The sequence below is a fragment of the Lutra lutra genome, chromosome 7 (genome assembly GCF_902655055.1).
Source record: "Lutra lutra chromosome 7, mLutLut1.2, whole genome shotgun sequence".
Taxonomy (NCBI): Eukaryota; Metazoa; Chordata; class Mammalia; order Carnivora; family Mustelidae; genus Lutra; species Lutra lutra.
This window is the reverse complement of record NC_062284.1, coordinates 45,601,112-45,616,642: the sequence shown is the minus strand read 5'-3', so window position 1 is coordinate 45,616,642 and position 15,531 is coordinate 45,601,112. Positions and strand designations below refer to the sequence as shown.

The following is a 15,531-nucleotide window of genomic DNA, read 5'->3' as shown; positions in this document are numbered from 1 at the left end:
CTACACTAAGACCTGTGTCAAAGGCCTTGTGGCCTATGTTTTCTTATAAGAATTTTATGGTTCCAGGTCTTACATTCACGTCTCTAATCTATTTTGAGTTAATTTTTGTATATATGTTAAGATAGTGGTCTAGTTTCATTCTTTTGTTTCTGTTGTCCAGTTTTCCTAACACCATTTACTGAAGAGACTGTCCTTTCCCCATCGTATATCCTTGACAGCTTTGCCATACATATATAGGTTTATTTCTGGGCTCTCTATTCTGTTCCATTGATCTGTGTGTCTGTTTTCATCCCAATACCGTACTGTTTTAATTATTATAGCTTTGTAATAGAGTTTAAAATCAGGGAATGTGATTCTTCAGCTTTGTTCTTTCTCTGCACTAAATTTTGAAAGGAATTAAAGATTTAAAGCAAAATATTAAATGGAAAATGGAAGTTCAGGTAACAAAAATCTGGAAAATGATGTGTGAATGGATGGAGGTTTAGAAACAGTGCTCAAAAGCCCCTGGTCAGAGGCAGTGAATGTGGGTTTCTGCCTTACCACCCTGGTTGCAAACATCTGAGGGACCCCTGAGTGTGGTGCCCCTGTCCAGTCCTTGGGGCCCTGCAGGCCTGGGCTCAGGTGTGTGTGCAGGGGCCAGTCCTAGGGAGATGTGGGAGGGGATGGTCCGAGCTTCTGGGGAGGGAGACAGGAATAAGTATGAAATGGAGCTACTGGGCACCTGGAGTCAGCACGGAGGAGAGGCTGAAGATCTCCCCGTGGCCTGCTATGTGTGGGTGCCCCTTCCTCCCCCAGTTTTAGGTCCTCATTTTGGGTCCCGGTTCCTACTCTCCTCTGTCTGTATCAGTTTCAGCCTTGCTCACTGTCTGAGGAGCCATCCAAGCAAGAGGGAAACTCTGGGCCTCCCTAAGGGCAACTCCATCCCTGGGCGTTCCCTCCTGGGCCTGGCCAAGGGAGCCAGTTCCTGGGCTGAACATCAGGCCGGGCAGCTGGCCGGCCTCCGGGACTCAGGGGACTAAGGGAGGATGCCGAACCCAGAGAGGGCCTGCCTGGCTGACCCTGCAGTCTGGGGTCAGTCCCACAGGGGCATGTCATCAAGGAGGTCGAGGAAACTCACTCCAAAGCTAACACAGAAGAACCCCCGGGGCAGCAGGACAGCATCTTCCTGGTCAGGAGGAAGCCCTGTTGGAGGGGTTGGGGAGGAGCTCCATTTTCCTTCAGCCCCTTGCCATTCCTGGCTCTTGGATCTGCCCAGCCTGCCTTCATTGCTCGTGGCCTGTTCACTCACTCAGAATTGGAATACTGAATGATCATATTCGTCAATAAACATTTCTAGAGTGTTTTCCCCGCAAAGTTCTGGGCCAAGTGTTCTTCACACAGGATTTTATTAAGTCTTCACAAGAACGATGAGAGTAGATCCTGTTATTATATAAGCTGAGTCTCAGGGAAGGGAGCTGTCTTGCCCAATGCCAGACAAAGGGCAAGGAAGAGCCGGGATTCAATCTGATTCTGAACGGGGGTTCTTTCCCCATCCCCATGAAGGGAGGGCTCACCACTGGAAAAGAAGTCAGGTCTTCAACTTAGACTTGATCTCCAATTGAAATCCAAAGCCCACCCCCTGGGAAAAGCCACCCTTGAAGCTTTCTTTACCGCTGTCCTCTACCTTAGCACCATAAATGATTTCTCACTCACCACCTCATGTAGTTCATGCCAGCAAGGTCAGATATGATGCCCATTTTATAGCTGAGGAAACCAAGACCCAGGGAAGGGTGACCATAGTCTACAATCCCCTGAACAACATCGTGACCCTCCCCTCTGTTGGGTCTGCCATTCTATGCACACACATCTCTCTCAGGACCTGTCTCCCAAAGCACATTGTGGTAGGAAGGGGAGAAGCCAGCAAGAGGAACCAGGGCCCAGAGAGGGAGGGTGATGAAGGGAATATGTGGGTTGTAAGGAGAGGGCAGACTATCTGGGCATTTGGGCCATCCTGATTGCAAGCCTCATGCCCTTGCTAGACTTCCAGAGCCGCCTGTAGAAATGTAAGGGCCACCCTTTGTGAAAGCAAGAGCTCTCCTGCCAGCAGCCTGTCCTCTAGCCAAAAGACCTCCAGTTCCTTAACCATTCCTCTCAGGACATTGTCTAATTATGGTGAGTGTACATGGAGAGGAAGAACGAAGATTCAGGGCTGTTTCAGTTGAGTTGAACAGTGTGAGTGTCTGTTTGCGGGAGAAGATATTTCTGCTAATGGACAGTTAGAAGCATTCAGCTGGAGAACTGTGGATTGCTCACTGTCCAGTGACGGTGGGCAGTTGAATTTCACTTAAGTCAAGTAACCAGACTGGCATTCAGGTTTCCAATGTAACTGGAAAATAGTCTTTTAAGAATCAGGATCTACTTTTTTAAATTTTAAAAAATATTTTATTTATTTAACTTATTTGAGAGAGCGTGAGAGCGCATAAGCAGTGGGGAGGGGAAGAGGGAGAGGGAGAAGCAGACTCTGTGCTGAGCGGGGAGCCTGATGAGGGACTCAGTCCCAGGACACCAGGATCATGACCCCAGCCGAAGACAGACACTTAACCGACTGAGCCACCCAGGCACCCCAGGATCTACTTTTTAAATGGGGGTGTCTCCTCTAGGTCAGAGGCTCTTCACCTTTGTGTATATGCGATAGCCTGCTTTGTCATCTGGTGAAGCCTATAGACCCCATTTCAGAATAATGTTAAATGTACACAATAAAATAACATAGGCTTATAAAGGAAACGAATGAAATTAAAATATGTTTAACAAAAATAATTTTTTTCTTTTTTTAAATAAAGATTTTATTTATTTGTTTGACAGAGAGAGAGAGAGAGAGAGAGGGAACACAAGCAGGGGGAATGGAAGAGGGAGATCAGGCTTGGAACCTAACATGGGGCTTGATCCTGGCACCCTGGGATCAGGACTCAAGCCAAAGGCAGACACCTACCTAATGACTGAGCCACCCAAGCACCCCCCCCCCAATTTTTTTTTATGTAGTAATGGTGCTTCCTATTTGAGGCATGAAATATCAAGATCTAGCAATAGGTCTAATAACTACTGTAATTTTGAAATAGTGATGAATGTAAACCATATTTTGAAATATCTGAAAAAGCTGTAATGGTGGTTTGAAAATATCTGTAACTCTATCAGTGACACCATCACAGGTCCTCCCTATATGGCTGTGGGTTGTTGCCACATCACTGAAGAGAAAAAAATTCAGGTAGAGGTCAGTGAAAATAAAGATGTATTTTTTTCTCTTCTAGATTTTTAGATTCATTCCTTGAATTCTCTTCTTAGATCTTTGGGGAATCCCACAGACCTCAGATTAAGAACTCCTGGTCTAATTCTGTCTTGTATTTTATAGCATTTATATGTAATTGCATCTAATGTAGTTTTTAAAACCTGATTAAATTTGCAAATAAAGTGCCTCGCAGGTAGTAGGTCTCAGTAAAGGAGGGTCTTCTGGGGCTGTGGTTACTCTACTCAGCATTCTTCAGGGGAAAGTGCAGCCTCTGTTTGCTCACGTAGAAGGTGAAGCTCACTAGGCTGCATAGAGACGCTGTGCCTCAGATGCCTGCAGAGGGCTCAGCCCTGAGCCAGGCCTTCCTCCACCCGCATGACTTTTGTGCCCCTGCTCTTTTTAATGCCACTCAGCAGGAGAGGAACCAAATTAGGTCTGGGGTTGTTTTGACCGGCCTTCAACCCTGGGGAAGCTCTGGCTTCCCAGGCACTCTGAGGCCCCTCAGGCCTTCTGCACCCAGGGCCCAGAGCCGTCTGCATCATGGGAATCCCCCGGAAGCTCTTAGGCGCCTGTTTCCCCTCTTGACTCATTCGTGTGCGGGAGGAGCACAGTCACGAGCCAGCGTGACTAGGTCAGCACTGACAGGCTCACAAGACACTTGGCTGGAAATCAGGCCACAGAGATGGGCGGTGAGTTAGGAGGCCTGCAGAGGCTGGGGAACAAACAGAAGCTAGAGGAGAGGTCCACTCCAGCTCCTCCAGCCTCAGGAATCGGCCCATCCAGAGCTCAGGCTCTGACTCCCCAGAGCTCATCCCCCCACACCTCCTGTACAGCCTCCTGCCCATCGCTAGGCCACCCTTCCCCCTGCCCAAATTGTCAGTGCCGTGGCGGACTTGTGCCCATCTGTGTGGCCCAGGTCTGCCACCGTCTTCCCCTGCTCCAGAACACGTCCCCCTCATCCTTTCCTTTCTGCTAATCAAAACCCATCTGTTCAAACAACAGAAAAACAAACAAAACAAAACAAAATTAAAAAAAAAAATAGTTGTTTTGTGTCCCTTCAGCCTCTGCTGTCCAGTTAGGTGAGGTACATAGAATTTGGAATTACAGATTTGTATTAAAAAAAAAAAAAAAAGATCCGTATTCAAGTGTTGGTGCTGATTAGCTACAAAATCCCCTGCCTCTCTGAGCCTTATTCAATGTCCTCATCTACTGCATGGACAAGTTTAAGTGGTTGTCCGTGTTTAAATTCATAGCTGTTATGAGAATCAAAAACATTTTTAGATGGGAAATCAGTTTATAAACTGTAAAGCACTTTCATAGCTATAATACAGGACCCATGGCTGATAAGTTCCATCTGCAAAGTCTTTCTGGAACAACACAATGGAATGGCTTTAGTGGGAGTGTTTGGTGGAGAGAGCCATCTAACCAGAGGGCCCTGCGACACCTTCCTACCTTGCGCGGAAATCATATCTCCGCAAAGGCCCTTGTAGGCACAGTCTGGTCTGGAATATGGGTAGGAGTTCGCCAACTCCCACAGAATGATCCCCAACCCCAACCCAAGAAAGGAAATGGACAGAGTAGGTGTTGGGTTGATACAGACTTGCTTCTGCTTTAGATGTGATTCACCCAGTTTGTCTCAACCATTGTTAAGGGGAGAGGTGAAGGAAGGATAAAACATCTGTTTCTGAGGAGGAAAGCCTGGAGGTGCAGGCCCATGTGGCTCACGGGAAGGCTTTTTTTTTTCTTTTCTTTTTTTTTTTATAAGATTTTATTTATTTATGAGAGGGAGATCACAAGTAGGCAGAAAGGCAGGTAGAGAGAGGGGCAAGCATGCTCCCTGCTGAGCAGAGAGCCTGACTCAGGGCTCTATCTCAGGACTCTGAGATCATGACCTGAGCTGAAGGCAGAGGCTTAACACACTGAGCCACGCAGGAGCCCCAGGAAGGCATTTTCAAACCATTCATTGGTGTGGGGGCCTGGAGTGTGACTTGCTAGGGAATCTTGCAGGGGTTTAGCCCCAGAAGGCCTGGATCCCCGACCCTGCTAAACCACACCCAAACTGTGTGCCTGTGGTCATCTCTGGGCCTGCATTTCCTGTCTGTACAAGGCCCGTGATAATCCCCAAGTCAGCAGAATTAGCGGAGCATTCATGGGTTCACAAGACAGCTGGGTTGCAGGGAAAGGTGCCCACCTGCCCAGCCTCCCAGTGTCTGCAGCCTCAATGCCGCCCACCCAGCACAGCACTTGTCTGGGCCTCCCATGTGTCTATCTCCCCCTCGGGTGGGTTCCTATGAGAGATCGAGCAGCACTTTTTCATCTTATGCTTGCATTCACTGTGCACACAGGCCACATGGAGGCTGGGAGGGCGGTGCACCTATGATTATTCCAGAACTCACACTGCAGTGGGGCCAGACACCCAGGAAGGCCCCTTGCTCCCTGGGAGGCCAGGATCGCGTGTCTACATTAGTGTTGTTTTCAGAGATTTCATTTAGTGTTCCCCTCTGGGGTCATAGAAAACCTCACACCCAGCCAGCAGTAGCTCCCGTGTCTGGGACCGCTCCATCAGTGCCCTTTCTCCTGCTTTGGGGCCAGTCTGATTCAAACCCCAGCTCTGCTGCTGACTAGCTATACCCTTGGGCAGAGCACTTAACCATTCTGTGCCTGGGTTTCCTCTTCTGTAAAATGGGAAGAATAATTCAATCTACTGCTGGGTAGATGTATATTCAGCTTGATAAGAAACGTCAAATTTGTTTTCTAAGGGGGTTGTGCCATTTACATGTGCAATAACTGCCTAAGAGATGTTATAATATATAATATGATATAAGATGGTAACTGAATTTTCTAGGTTGAATATTGAATAATTATTTAAACACGGTCCCATGATATTTCAGAAGGGAAGGGAAAGTATGGCTTTCTTTCTTACTTAAGAGTTCCAGTGTATACAGCCTATCGAATGACACTCAGGATAATACAAAAGTATTCCCTAACAAGAAAATTGAAATGTCCAAAGCCAAGTTTAAGGTAAAGATACTTTAATTCATTCATGTCTGTATGGGCTCTTTGCTATTTTTATTTTTATTTTTATTATTTTTAAAAATATTTATTTGCCAGAGAGAGAGAGAGAGAGTACACACAAGCAGGCAGAGAGGCAGGCAAAGGCATGGAGAGAAGCAGGCTCCCTGCCGAGCAAGGAGCCCGATGCGGGACTCGATCCCAAGACCCTGGGATCATGACCTGAGCCGAAGGCAGCGGCCGAACCAACTGAGTCACCCAGGCGTCCCGCTCTTTGCTATTTTTTTTTTAAGATTTTATTTATTTTATTTGACAGACAGAGATCACAAGTAGGCAGAGAGGCAGGCAGAGAGAGAGAGGAGGAAGCAGGCTCTCTGCTCAGCAGGGAGCCCGATGCGGGGCTCAATCCCAGGACCCTGGGATCATGACCTGAGCCGAAGGCAGAGGCTTTAACCCACTGAGCCACCCAGGTGCCCCCCCCCTTTGCTATTTTTAAAGACATCTGATTCTCTGGAGGTTAGAAGGGTCCATATCCCCTTCTACCTCTGTATTGTCAAACTGAAATTTTTGCCAGCCAAATGGATGTAAAATGGTATTCATTATGGTGCTTGTTTGCACTTCTCTGAATGCTAATGCAGTTGGGTATGCCTTCATATGCTTATTAGCCATACACATTTTCCCTTTGGTCAAATGCCTATTCATATCCTCTGCTCATTTTTCTCTTGTATTGTTTATCTTTTTGTTTAACTGATTTGTAGGAGTTCTCTATTTTTTCCTATATACTGTTTTTTAAAAAACATTTATTTATTTATTTTGAGAGAGAGAGTGTGTGAGCAGAAGGAGGGGTAGAGGGAGAGGGATAGAGAGAAAGAATCTCTGACACAGGGCTCGATCCCACAACCTTGAGATCATGACCTGAGCCGAAATCAAGAGCCAGAGGCTTAACTGACTGAGCCACCCAGGTGCCCCTTCCTATATATTCTTAATACTAATCCTTTGGTTATATAAAATAATTTCTCTTCTCCCAGTTTCTCTTTTCACTTTACTCAAGGTGTCTTTTTTTAAACATTTTTTATTTATTTATTTGAGAGAAGAGAGAGACAGTGAGAGAGAGCATGAGCAAGGAGAAGGTCAGAGGGAGAAGCAGACTCCCCGTGGAGCTGGGAGCCCGATGCAGGACTCGATCCCGGGACTCCAGGATCATGACCTGAGCTGAAGGCAGTCGCTCAACCAACTGAGCCACCCAGGCACCCTCAAGGTGTCTTTTGATGAGAAGCTCTTCACTGTAACAAAGTGAGATATCAGAAAGATACCATATTTTTTTCTAAAGGTTTTCATGTTTGGCTTTGAAGTTCTTGATCTATTACTCCAAACTGGAGTATGTGGTGTGAGGTAGGAGTTTTCCTTTTCCCTATGGATAACTGAATTTTCTAGGTTGAACAGTCCTAGAGCAATCCTAACTGATTTTGAGGGGTCAGGGAGGGAGGACCCAGCTGAAGTCTGACTGACATAGAATTCCCTCTCAGCCTGGCCAAGGGCTTCCCAAGGGACTCACACCCAAGGAGTCTAGAGACAAAAAAGAGCCACACTGCCTCTGCCCAAGTAGCCCCTGCCTGCTTCTGAGCTCGGCATGAACTATTTTATTAACAGGCATAACATACACATATGGTAAATAATAATACGATAACAATTCAAATAGTACTGAAAAGTGTCAAACGGAAAGTTAAATTCTCCCACATTCAGAACCACTGCCCAGAGGCACCACTGTAGTAGTCAGTGATTTTTACTTTTTGTGAATTCTCTCCCTGACTGCAGAGAGATGTTTAATGTCTCTGTTTCTTGATGTATCTACCCTAGAGTAACTCTATTCATTGTCTGCCGGGGAAAAAAGTTTCGTCTCCTTACATCTGCCCCAGCTCTCCTCCCTTCTCACCCCATTCTCAGTACTTGACTTTTTAAAACTGATTGCTAGGGGCGCCTGGGTGGTTCAGTGGGTTGAGCCGCTGCCTTTGGCTCAGGTCATGATCTCAGGGTCCTGAGATTGAGCCCCGCATTGGGCTCTCTGCTTGGCGGGGAGCCTGCTTCCTCTTCTCTCTCTCTGCCTGCTTGTGATCTCTGTCAAATAAATAAATAAAATCTTTAAAAAAAAGGTTTTTTTTAAACTGATTGCTAGAGGTGATGCCAGCTCCTGCAGCTGCTGCCACAGCTATGCCTCAGGAAGCCCAGCCCTGTGAGGTTGCCCCGAAGGAGGATGTCGGAAAGGACATCCCATCACCCCATCTCCTGATTGCAGCCATCAACACTGAACTGGACAGAAGGAAAACAGCCTTTTGGTGGCTGGGGCTCTTGCCAACAAGGGTGCACATGAGAAGACTGGGCCCGTTTCCTGAGCAGCACGAGAGCCCTGGAAGAGCTGGAGAAGAATGTTGTTCGTGTGTGACCTTGAGCAAGTCTCTTCCCTGGTCCCTCCATCTGTAAAATGCAGGTTCCTGTGGTCACTCCCAATGCAGACTTTGTGTGCTAAGAATTAGAGTGGCGGCTCGGGGAAGGACTTTCTGATGAGGAGAAGAGAGGCTTTCCTGAGAGACTGTGTGATGATACGATGATGAGAGGAGCAGCTGGCATTTCCTGAGTGCCCCCTGTGGGCCAGGCACTCTCCAGATGAATCCTCACAACCCTCAGCTGGGTGTTATTCTCCTCATTGAACAGATGAGGAAACTGAGGAGCTGAGAAAGTCAGGCAACTTGTCAGAGGTCACAGGGCAGAAGGTCTGTGCCACCATTCAAATCCAGAACGAGTCCTGCTGAAGAAATCAGACATTTGAAAAAGCCGAAAACCTCTAGAGTCCCTCCGGGCCTCTAGAAAACAGGTTGGAAGGTGGCAGTTTAACCCTTCCTGAGCTTGCGGAGACTCTGCCTCCCAGACCCACTGTAGGGACTGATCCTAGCCCAGGTCGAGTGGGCCATTCTCAAACCAATTCCTTTCAGGGATCCTTTTGTAGCCAGACAAGACTAGGGGGCTGTTTGGCCTGGGGAGACCTTTGCTCACCTTCAGTAAGGACCCCAAAGAGTTCAGACTGGCTTGGGGGCTATTCTTTCCCATAGCCCTCCCCAGAGACAGAGCTGTTCACATACCAACACCCCCCCATCCCACTGATAGGCACTATCTCAGCCATACCACATCCCAGGGACTTTGGGGACCCACAGGCCTCAACCTCAGCCTCAGAATGGCCTGGCATTGGCCCCAGCTGGGGCAGGTCTGCTTCCCTTCAGGCCCAAGGCCACAGGCTGGGAAGGAAATGGAGGTGGGAGGAGCCCAGAAACGCTGACTTGGTTGGAAGTCTGCCTGGGAGGGAAGAAGAACAGAAAGGCCCAGCCCAGTGCTATGGGCAAAGCCAGAAAAGCTGCCCTGGCATCTCCATGGATTCAGGGCCAGGGACCTCTTCTTGACCACCCAGCCCTGGCTTGTGGCCAAGAGGCTGGAAGAAGGGTCCTAATTGTGTCACACTGTAAGGGACTGAACTAGAGCCTGGCCATGGTGGCCCAGACTATGGAGCTTTTTCCCCCACTAGCAGCCAAGTTGGTGGCTGGTAGGCAAAGAAATGCCCATGTGTTAAGTGAGCCCCTTCCCTCAGAGTCCAGTCTGGGACTCTGCACTTCTGAGCCCAATATAAAGAAATGAATGAAACAAAGAGGCACAAAAAAAAAAAAAAAAGCTTCTTTGCTTTTATGTGAGGGCAGGAGCCCCTCCAAGCTGGGGAAAATGTAACAAACCCCCAGAGACCTACCTCTGAGCTGCTGAACTCCTCTGATATTGTGGCCTGCCAGGGACAGGTGTCTTGCGTGGCCACAAGCGACTTGTCCCCTCCCTCTTCATGCTGTCCTGGTTACAGCAGTGAGACTAGAAATTGTCCATGTAGGTCAGGGCTTCTCAAGCTCAGCACCACTGACATCTTGGACCAAATGTCGTGGAGGTTGTCCTATGCACTATGGGACGTTTAGCAGCATCTCTGGCCTCCACACTCCCAGTTGGGACAAAAACACCTCCAGTTGTTGCCACATGTCCCCTGGAGGGCAGCATGGCCCCCCACTGAGGAACGCTGCTCTAGAGATCCATTCTTCCCTTTTTCTTTGGTAATAAAACTCCTGATTTCCAGTTGGCACGTGGTCACCAAGAAGAAAGACCAAGAAACTGGAGGATCATCCTTGCAGCTAGGTGTGACCATTTGGCTAAAATCTGGCCAATGAGAGGTGGGCAGAAGTGCAACTTCCAGAAAATATCTTTGAAGGGAAGGTGTGTGTCCTTATGACTGTCTCCCTTCCCAGCAGTTAGAATCCAAGTAATGTGACAGGAGCCAAGTTGCTGGCAGGTCATGAAGTAGGAGTCAAGTGATAAGATGGCAGAACAGTAAGAGGTCCTAAGTGACCTAGTGACCTTAGAGCTGCTGTACTAGGGATAGACTCTACTGCTGGACTTGACTCACATGAGAGAAAACTAGTGTCCCTATTATCTTGGCCTAACTCCCCCAGGGCTGATTTTGGCCTCTGATGAACTCTCCTGACACCATGGCCTCTTGTAGGTCACGCTCAAATCTAATCCTACAACATCTAAGATATAACTCTGCCATAGTTGTGGCTTCAATCTCCCACTGTCTAGATGCCCATGATCTTCAGATTTGCTCCAACTCAGTTCTGGTAGTTCATTGGACCCCTCACACAATTGCCATCCTCTTCCCAACCTGCTTCTCCCCACTATGCTCCCCGTCTCAGGAATGGGCGCCTGTAAGTCGTTGATTTCCCTCCCTCCCACTCCAGTCCTCCCACATCCACGAGACCCTAAACCCCCCATTCTACCTCCTAGAAGGATCTACTCCTCTACTCTACCTCCTGTGTTGCTGTCCCGGCTCAAGCCCTCACCCCTTGTCCATTGCTGCCTCCTAATTGGTCTCCCTGCCTCCAGTCTCCAACCCACAGCCTGTGTCTGCCCTCTTCAAAACCCACCCATGACTTCCCTTGGTCTCTAGGATAAGAGTCCAACCTTTCCAGGTGAACATCACAACCTTCTGCCTTCTGCCCACCCCCATCTCCCGGGCTTCCACCCCTCCCTCAGCACCTCCTCCTACAGGATGCTACACAAAGAATTTGCTTTAGCTCCAGTAGCCTGCTGTTCCATGTGTCTCAAATGCCCTCCCCAGTTCCTCTGTTTCGTATTACTCTTACTTCAAGGTGCAGACGAAAGTCACCTCCTCCATGAGGCCTTGTCTGATTCCCTCAGCAAGAGAAGCCTGTTGAGCTCTGTTCTGTGCTGCTGCAGAATGTGCCCATCTAACACAGCTTATCCCACTGTGCTCACCATGGGGAGGGAGGTGTCTGTCTGTCTGTCTGCCTCCCCTAACTGGCAGTGAGCAAGCAACCTGGGGAAGGATCCCATTTTCTTGGAATACACAGCTCCCAATATAAAGTAGGTGCCCAACATACAATACTGTTACCCATTTACTAAGACCCTACTATGTGCCAGGTCCTGAGCTTTATATAACTTGTCTAGTTTTATCCTCAAAATCACCCTGCTGGGAGAGACGAGACAGATCAGAGAGGCTGAGCAGCTGCTTCAGGTCACACTAATTGTGCTCAGCAGTGTCAGAGATGATTTCACGGCTGCCATACTTGGTTCTCTGTTGGCCTGGGGCTTCACCCCACTGCCAGCCCCAGCTGAGGTCTCCAGGGAAGCACCAGTCCCCACAGCTAACCAGATCTGGGTGTAGAACAAGTCCTTTGTCCTTTTATTCAGCTAACGTTGAGATTTCTTAAAAAAGAAGCTTTTAATAGGAAACCAAGGGAAAGCCCCGCCTCCCAATTTAAATATGTGATATACACACATGTACATATATATGTACACACACACACACACACACACACACACACACACATTTTAACACAACCTATGGGCAAGTTCAAGTCCTCCCACTGAGCTGTTACTTCCTCCTCTCTAAAACCAGTGGGAGGAGTGGCGCCTGGGCAGCTCAGTCCTGTAAGCCTCTGCCTTTGGCTCAGGTCATGGTCCCAGGGTTCTGGGATGGAGCCCCACATCGGCTCCCTGCTCAGCAGGAAGTCTGCTTCTCCCTCTCCCACCTCCCCTGCTTGTGTTCCCTCTCTCATTGCGTCTCTGTCAAATAAATAAATTCTTAAAAAAAAACAAAAATCAGTGGGAGGGACTGGATAGTCTCAAGATCCTTGTCTGTCCTGATACCCTGTGATTCCATGCTTAGCTATAGCATGGCTAGTGATTTTTGTTGGGGAGGACAGTACCCCAAGAACACAGCTATGGGAGGAGGGGAATAGGATTTTGCTGTGCTGCAGGCCGACCAGTCCCCTTTCCCAGGCCCTAAGATGGCCCTGACCAGTCTGAAGACTGTGTGCTTCCTATAGGGCCTTCAAGGGTCCTGACCCCTCCCTTGGTCTCAGTTTGCACATCTTTGCTTCCCTGGGCCAGGGGCTGTGGCCTCCCAGGCCCTGGTTCCTCCTCCCCCCTCCAGCCAATGGGACCCTCTGGAAAGCCCCTGACAGCGCAACACAGGAAGGGGAGAGGGGAGGCTGTGGGCGAGTTCCTGCAGAGGCCCAAGCTCAGCTGTAGCTGTTGGAGCCTGTCATTTCCCTTCCTCCGCCCACCCAGCTGGGAGGCAGAAAAGTTTCATCATCGCTGAGTTGTTGTCCTTATAAGGGCAGGGCCTGCTGAGCCTCTCCCTTGGGCCATGGCTGGCTGGTGGAAAGCCTAGCCAGCCTGGGTTATCTTCCAGATGCCAGCAAAGGTGGGGATGCCCCAAGCCCCAAGTCACCCAGAAGTTCCCTAGGCTCAGCAGCCATCTGAAGTCAGACTCTCCAGAGAAAAAGCAGGAAGCTCGTGGTGGCCTCAGGCCAGGACCCCAGGGGATCAAATCTCAGGTCCTGGCACTAACTTGTGGTCTCCTGGGCAAGTTGTTTTAAACTTCAGTTTACTAACTTGTAAATGGAGTGACCATAAATACATCTTCCTCAAGAGGCCATTGTGGTGATGATGGGAGGTCAGTGTAGGCCTGCCAAATAGGACGTGCCCTGTGAGGCCAGACCACTGGGTTTATTAAACATTGTCTATGAGGCAGGCCATGGACAAAGTGTCCCACAGCAACCCTGTGAAGAAGGGAGAATTGGCCCATTTTATAGACAGGAAAAACTGAGGCAGGTTGCCTGAGGTCACTCATTCATGGCTGGGGCTTGAATCTAGATGTGTCTGCCTCCAAATCTAGTCATGGTTTTTTCTACTTGTACCCTGCTACTTCCTCCAGGACTTTTGTTTCTTTAATAAAATTATAACAACAGGGAGGAATGTTCACCATCATCTCTCTACCACCTCCCCTCATGTTCCCCCGCCGACCCTCCTCATAACAACACAGAAACCTCCACTTGAGTAAGTGAATGTGGCCTTTTCTGACAGCCAAGTCTCCTATCTCTGACATGTCTTATGTCAGGGACACGAGAGTAGAGGTTGGAGGACAAGACTTAGAGGTGGAACAAAATGCAATGGCTTCAGAAAGACACAGAGATCTTCCAGGGCCCAGGCTCAGGTGGGGGCAGAGGGAGGGACAATCCAGATGCTACCCATCCCCCCAACAATCCCTCCCGCTCTGTCCTGGGTCTTGTCAGAATATGGCCACCTTGGGGCGCCTGGGTGGCTCAGTGGGTTAAAACCTCTGCCTTTGGCTCGGGTCATGATCCCAGAGTCCTGGGATCGAGCCCCAGATCGGGCTCTCTGCTCAGTGGGGAGCCTGCTTCCCCTTCTGCCTGCCTCTCTGCCTACTTGTGATCTCTGTCAAATAAATTAATAAGAATCTTAAAAAAGAATACGGCCACCTTGTAGTATGTAAAAACCCCAAATTTTCTAACTATCTATAGCATTTTAGGCCACTGAGATAATGAGGCCAGTAGTCAAAAAACAAAAACAAAAACAAAAAAAAACCTCCTCTCTTCCACATAGGCCCCCAGCCCACAAGCCCCCTTCCTTAGCCATGTGGCTGGCCACTAAGACCTTTCCCACAGCCACCCTCTCCAAGGTGGCCTTCCAGAGGGGAACTCATTCTTGGGCCAGGATTGGGGGACACCCTTACCAGTAAAGGGCTTCCTCTCCCTTACCTTCATTCCTTCTCAGATAATGGACCTGTGAAGGTAAAGTGATTCACCAGCTCTATAGGCCACTCACTCGGTATGACTGTGACAACAGAGGCCAGTGGCAGGGGAATTCAGGCGGGATTCAAGGATCATTGCCAATCAGTAGGCCCTGAATCAGGTGCTTCCTGTTATGTTGGCCACCGGCCCTGTCCAGCAGCCTTCATAGGAGGAAGGGAGCCAGCCGTTGGGGAGCACAGCAGTGCCTTTTCACATCAGGACTAGGGCCATCGTACATCTCCTTTTCGTAAGTGAGTAAATTGAGGTCTTCGAGGCTAAGTGGGACTTGGACCTTGGCAGTTTGAACTGGATCTCTGTACATTGGCTCAGGGGCTTCCAAAGAACACTCAGTGAAGCCCTGAGATCCTGCTGTATTAGGGGTCTATTAGGGATGCAGTGGGCAGGGCCCAGGCTCACCCCTAACCAGGACAGGCTCTGAGGGTCAAGTAACAGCTGGAATAATTTTGAACCATCATAGGAAACACCTGTCAGGCAAGAATCATCGATGAATACTAAATCTACAGGGAAATTTTGATGAAGTGCAACATATTCATGAGGTCTTAAAATACCTCCCAGATTGTTTATTAGCTGCAAGAGAAAAAAATAACTATACAATAGAAAAATCAGACACCTTGACCAGGAGATCAAAATTGACATCACCAATGAGGGATGAATGAAGGTCATATGTCTCTAGATGTGATGCCCTGAGAAGGACCTACTGTCACCTATGCAGTTTTCTTGCTGAGAATCCATAACCTCAGTCTAATTATGAGGAAACCTCACAGTGACAAACCCCAAGTGAGGGATGTTCTAATAAAAAGCTGGGGGCAGGCGCCTGGGTGGTAAGTCAGTTGGGTACCCAACTCTTGATTTTTGGCTCCGGTCATGATGTCGGGGTAGTGGGATCAAGCCCTCCATTGGGCTCTGTGCTCAGTGGGGAGTCTGCCTGAGAGTCTCTCTCTCCTTCTTTCTCTAAAATAAATAAATAAATCGTTTTTTAAAAGAAGGGGAGGGGGAGGAAGGGCTGTATTCTTCAAATGTATCCACATCACAGCCACAAAG

The 15,531-nt window shown here is 48.7% G+C and overlaps 1 long non-coding RNA gene across 1 annotated transcript; it reads right to left on the bottom strand.

Annotated features, from left to right (window-relative positions):
- Positions 1–7,869: 7,869 nt before the first annotated feature.
- On the bottom strand, positions 7,870–12,332 carry LOC125105608 (uncharacterized). The gene is made up of 2 exons (XR_007128956.1): positions 10,062–12,332; positions 7,870–9,074 (listed from the first exon to the last, which is right to left on the bottom strand). It is a non-coding gene; the product is annotated as an uncharacterized LOC125105608 (long non-coding RNA).
- Between the last annotated feature and the right edge of the window lie 3,199 nt (positions 12,333–15,531).